The sequence below is a fragment of the Atractosteus spatula genome, chromosome 8 (genome assembly GCF_055471065.1).
Source record: "Atractosteus spatula isolate fAtrSpa1 chromosome 8, fAtrSpa1.hap1, whole genome shotgun sequence".
Lineage (NCBI taxonomy): Eukaryota > Metazoa > Chordata > Actinopteri > Semionotiformes > Lepisosteidae > Atractosteus > Atractosteus spatula.
Genome location: NC_142713.1, coordinates 28,343,149 through 28,348,812, shown reverse-complemented (window position 1 = coordinate 28,348,812; position 5,664 = coordinate 28,343,149).

The following is a 5,664-nucleotide window of genomic DNA, read 5'->3' as shown; positions in this document are numbered from 1 at the left end:
TGATACTTGTTCAGATGCTGCACATTTTCTTTGCATTCCTCAACAGTTTTGTTCATTTATATTAAATGTGTATGTGTTCTGAAGATTTTCACATTGAATGATCCTATTCATAAATGGCTTCACCTATGAATTGCAAGATATGGTCTGTGTTCAGAGCCCTTGTTTCTTCATGGCATGTTCTCCTTTTAAGGCACACTCTTGTCTCAGCTTGCAGTTTTTCCGTAATATATAAAAAATGTATACATATAGACACAAAAGCTCAAGTCAGCTGATTATGATGGGTCTAAATCTAATATTCGTATCCAAATAGAATTGTTTAAATGTCTTCTCGTATTAGAATTGGATTTTATACAAACCCTTGTATAACCCTTGAGTTTTTGATATTTGTTAGTAACTAACCTCTTTGAAGGAACATTTTATTCAGGTGCTTAAATTTCAGATCACTGTGGTCATGTTAAACACTCAGTAGCAGACCTGCATTTAAAAGGGTTAATGTTTAGATTAAACTTATTTACATAAACAAGGCCATCAATTAATTGTCATTCTTTTTAATGTATCATGTGAAGTGATTTCTAAAGTGAAGACATTTTTTTTTGCTTATTGTGTTTCTTGTAATATATGCATTATTTTAACACAGACCATATTACAAATCTGAAGCCAGTCATAAAAATGTCTTATATACGTATTTTTAAATAATTTTTGAAATGCCAGTGGTATCCTTTTATTTAGGGATTTTGTGTTTTAAAGTTCACACATGAAAAGCCATCATGCATTTTACCAGGGATATGTTTTTCTTAAATGTGCAAAGCATTGCGTTTCCTGCTACACAGTATCCCTGTTAAAAATGAGCCTCGTGTAACAAATTCTGTGTATGCTGCTCTACAAGTCTCTAGAACCGAGCTCTCTTTGAAGATGGTGCCACAGAACCTGTGGATTCAGTGCACACACCATAAGTAATATTTAGATGGTGACTGCTTCTGTTCATTCGATTGTATTGTGTGCTTTATGACAGAGGAAATTCAGTAAGCTGGATGATGGTGTGCATCTCGACTGATTCCTCCCATGTGCAATTTCCTGCTGGTGTATTTTCAAAATTGGCTTTTTGCCATCAACATTTTTTAACTTCTCTCAATTTCTAACTTTGTACTTCAAGTACATTTGGGAAAGAAAGTGTTAACAGCGTTTTTAATATCAAAAGTTTATACTGTATAGATCTGAAGCACTGATTTTGTTTTTTTACTTGATTGTTCAGATTTTATGATGTGAAGTTTCTGCCAGATCCTGATTTGTTTTTTCCTGTAGACACGTTGCCATAATTGGTCCATTTTCTTGTTCTCCCTTTTGGGTGTGAATGTCTCTATGAAAGTGCAATGCCAAAACAGTTTGGGGTTTTAACTAAAATATATGGGGAAAACATGTAGGCAGGACCACATAAGCATTGCAGTACAGAGCTAAACAGGGACCCAGTTTAGCTGAAAATGTGGCTGAAGGACTCGAGTATTTCAGTTGGTCAGGAAGAAGAGCAGGAGTACACAGCCCTAGCACTTGAGGGCTGCCTGTTCTGCTTGTGTCCTTTGAGCTGGTTTAGTGTTTGGGGAAATAAAAAAAAGGTCCTTGTTTTGGTTCTTCTCACAAGGTTTCATCTGTTCTCACGAAGCAGATAGGGATTATGGTCCTTAAGCATCAGAGTTGTGCAGTTCCTGTAGAAATGTGCACCTGTGTGCTTCCCCAATTCTCTGCCTGCAGGTGATGACAGAACACCTCACTTTCCCCTTCCTGTTGCTTCAGTACTATAGACTGCTCAGAACATGTGAATCCAACATGTTCTGCAAGTCAAAGAAAACATCTTGTCGTGGCATCTTTCCATCATTTTAACTAGCCCGTAACATTCAAGTTTAAAAAGTAAACCCTTTTCACAGCATTGTTTTTGCACAAGGCTTTTATTTCACAATGACCTTGTTGATCTTAAGTAGTTGTCCAGCTCTTGCCTGTGTGGTTTAATGTAGAGAAGTAATTTGTTATACCAAAGTCTTAAACCTCAGTCCCGCCAAGAAAGAAATCAAGAAGACAAAAAGAAATGTGGATAAACATTGTGGTGTTTCTGCTAGAACAAACTGAAAACTTACATTCCTGTTAAGTCTGCATTCTTTGTCATGTCCTTTACATTGTACACATACTTAACATTAAGAGATGCATTCCGGTATCTCCAAATATATATATTTTTAAAAGGGGGTTGATATTTAATTCCAGTTTGCAACGGGAAGTCTGTTTTCAGATATTAGGTTGTTCAATCATGCTTTTTAGTGTGATGGCAAATGGGTTCTACAAGTAACCGCTGTAATATGTATTCTATTAAGGGGGAAGGTTTTTACAGATGCACTGTCCTGTTTGAGTGTCTTCAATAAAGTAGATTTTGCTGACTTCAAGAATACGTTTAACCCTCATGGCCATGGCTTGTTTTTTGCCCCTTCTTTTTTACCTGTGACAGTGCTCTGCCCACTCCGCCTTAGATTAGTCTCAGCTCTATGGATTATAGCTGTTTTCATAAAAATGGGGTTACAGCACTCTACTTAAAACCTATATTCTAACTTATTTAAAACATTTTAAAACTTTTATCTGAGCCGAAGCTGGAACTTTATCAAATATTATGCAAATATGCATTTATAATTAATTCTGTTTATGTTAAAGCTTAAGTTAGCTGGTTTTAACTTGGAGTATACAGGATAAACGTTTTGGAGTATTCTTCTCCCCCCCCCCCCCCCCCCATTTCTACAGTTATTTCTGAAGTGTTATGTTCAGTAATGTGAAAACAAGCTTACAGGTAAGTTGTAGAATTGAATGTTTGGTATTTTTGTGATTGGTCCATAAATTCAAAAGAAAACAGTGGCACTGATCTTTGTAATGGATGAAATGTTTTTAAACTTCCATTTCATGCTCCTGTTTTATTATATGTTGGGAGTTTACTTTCTGCCAAAGAGATTAAGCCCGCTTTTAGAGTGGATATCTCATACTAATTATAAATCTTTCAACAGATACAACTGTCTGCCTGTAACCCATCAAGCAGTGAATTTAATAAATTTTAATATTTCTAAGCTATTAACAATCAGGTCAGCAGAATGTAGTCCCAAGCAATTTTGTTGATGTGGGTGGTTGTAGGCTTCATCTAATTTCATTAAACTTTCCCAGTTGGAAATTTAGAACCTGTTTCACAGTATGGTATTTGGTAAAAATTGCTCCAATTATAATTTTTTTCCAGTTAGCTTTGGTGAAGTGATTGAATGTTAAACACGGATATCACTGATCAGTTCTTGACGCACAAGCAGTTTTATAAATGATAAATTGCTATTTGGGTGCTGACTGAACCCAGACAGAACTGTGTAAATGACAAACTATCTTAAAATGTTTGTGCTGTTCTTCAGTAACACCTACCTGCTTCCTTTGACTTTCGTTTTTACTTATTGCTGCTAACTTTTTTTTTAAGTTGTTAACAAATGTGTGACTTCTCAATAAAGGTAAGTAGGAATCCTCCTTGGAGATGAGTGGTAAAGTTGGAACTGCCATGCCGATGTGTTGATAGGTGGACAGAAACTGCAGAACTTTGCCGGCCATAAAGAGTGCCTGTGGGGTTTGCAAGAGGCAATGGAATCTGGTGTTTTGAGGGAGTTAGTCTTTTAACCCTTCAGGAATGTGGCGTTGTAGCTGGTGATCTCATGGTTTGGTCACCGTATTAGTGGTCTGTGCATTTTCCATTGCTACCCGTGCCAACCGGAAAAGGGCATTGAAATAATTGTGGGACTAGAATGCATACTGTACCTCATATGAAATTACATCCTTTAGTTTAGTACAATAATTTTTTTTCATGAACATACAAGCCAGGTAGCCTGAAGACTGCTATTTTTCTACAAATCCTTACGTAGGCAGTGATTTTTAAATCCAGTAAGATGTAGGGATTTTTTCCCCTTATTTAAAGAGACTTACCTGCAATTTTGTGGATTTTACAACTAAAGAGTTTAAGTATGAGATGAGCTTGTGCTCGATTCTCTTATCTGCTGCAATTTAGTAAATTCCCATGTAAGTGGCAAGGGAACTGTTATTCTGTCCCACATCCAACACAGTAGGAAGTAGGAGTTTTTAAAAGGGAAGTTGTTCTTCCAGGAGTTCAAGGCCAAGCTGCAGAAAATACTGATATGAAGATCTCATTTTGTGGGTTTTGTATTTTGTTTTCCCAAAATAAAAACATTTTAAAAGGATTTGGCCTCTTTATTGTGTCCATCCTCATTTGGTCATTTTTTAAGGAAGATCAGACCTCCCCTTTGTGCCATTGTAAGTATAAAGTATTCAATAAAAAGCTGGTTAATCTTTGGTTTTGCACAACATGGTTCTAGTCTTCTGTAATCCTTGCAATAATGAAGGTTGCAGTCAAATTCTTAAAAATGCGGACCTTGGAACTTGAGCACAATCGGTGCTTGGGCAAAAATGTTTTACAAACAAAAGCTTCCTGGATCTCTATTCCACCTAGGCTTCTGGTTGCTTAATTGAACTGTTTGTCTAATTTGACTCTGCTTCTACACGATTTGAGTTTTCCAAGTTACTTTGGAATATTTATAGGTATATAATTTATCTTTTGTGGAGATGGATCAGAAGGGTTTTACTTTGCTATTGGTTAAATTTAGGATTCAAATAAGAGTTCAGTTAGAACAGAAGCAGCAGAGACTATAGGTGATGAGTCCTGTAGAAGGAAGACATGGAAAATTGCTGGATTTGAACAACTCCAATTTTGGAAAGATTTCCAGTCTACTTATGTAGAGAGCTAGTGTTCCATAGCATAATGTAACTTTCATGCTATTTGTCAGCAGTTACATTTAGCTTGTCAGTACTACCATCTGTGATCTGTGGTGTTAACCAGTGAGTAACCACTGTACCTCGTAGGAAAGTTTGCCCTTTTTGTCCCTACGATTGCATTGGTTGGGAAGGAGTTACAGACAGGTGTAGTGGGAAAGTCACTGGTACATGATTTCCATGGCCATTGCTGGAAACGGTAGTTACAGTTGCTTTGCACTAGGTGGAGGGTTCTATATTGTGGAATTCTGTGCTATTCTCAAAAGAGCCTGGAGAGAGTTCACTGGGCACTAAGCTCAAAATAAATGTTGTGCCTGATTATCCCACATGTATTCAGCAGGGCTGAAATGTAGCTACCATAAGCCTAGGTCACCTCTAGCATAGCTGTCTGCCTGAGGGCTTGCATTGTCCTACTGAAATGTCACATCCAAATGAGCCCAAAAAGGATAATGGCATTCTATAGTGAGTAGACACTCCTGCCCTGATCACCATTGGGCTTCCTGTTTAGTTCTGTTTGTTTTGTAGCCCTGCACCTCACCAACGTCTTACTGGGTGCCCAACACTGACTTGAGGGAGCTCCAGATTCCATCCTGCTCAGGTATTGTTCCAACATCCTGGTGGCACAGAGGCTCTGCTCTTCAGAAGCAGAGCACTTCGGTCCCATCGTGTATCATTCTCCGTTTTCATCAGGCTTGACATTCGACGGGTCAAATCGCCCCCCTCGACTATGACGGAACTACTGAGGTGACGGTACTTATGTAATGCAATCACTGTCCTAGATTATCAATTAACAGTAATACTAAAATATTTCATCAAAATTAAAAA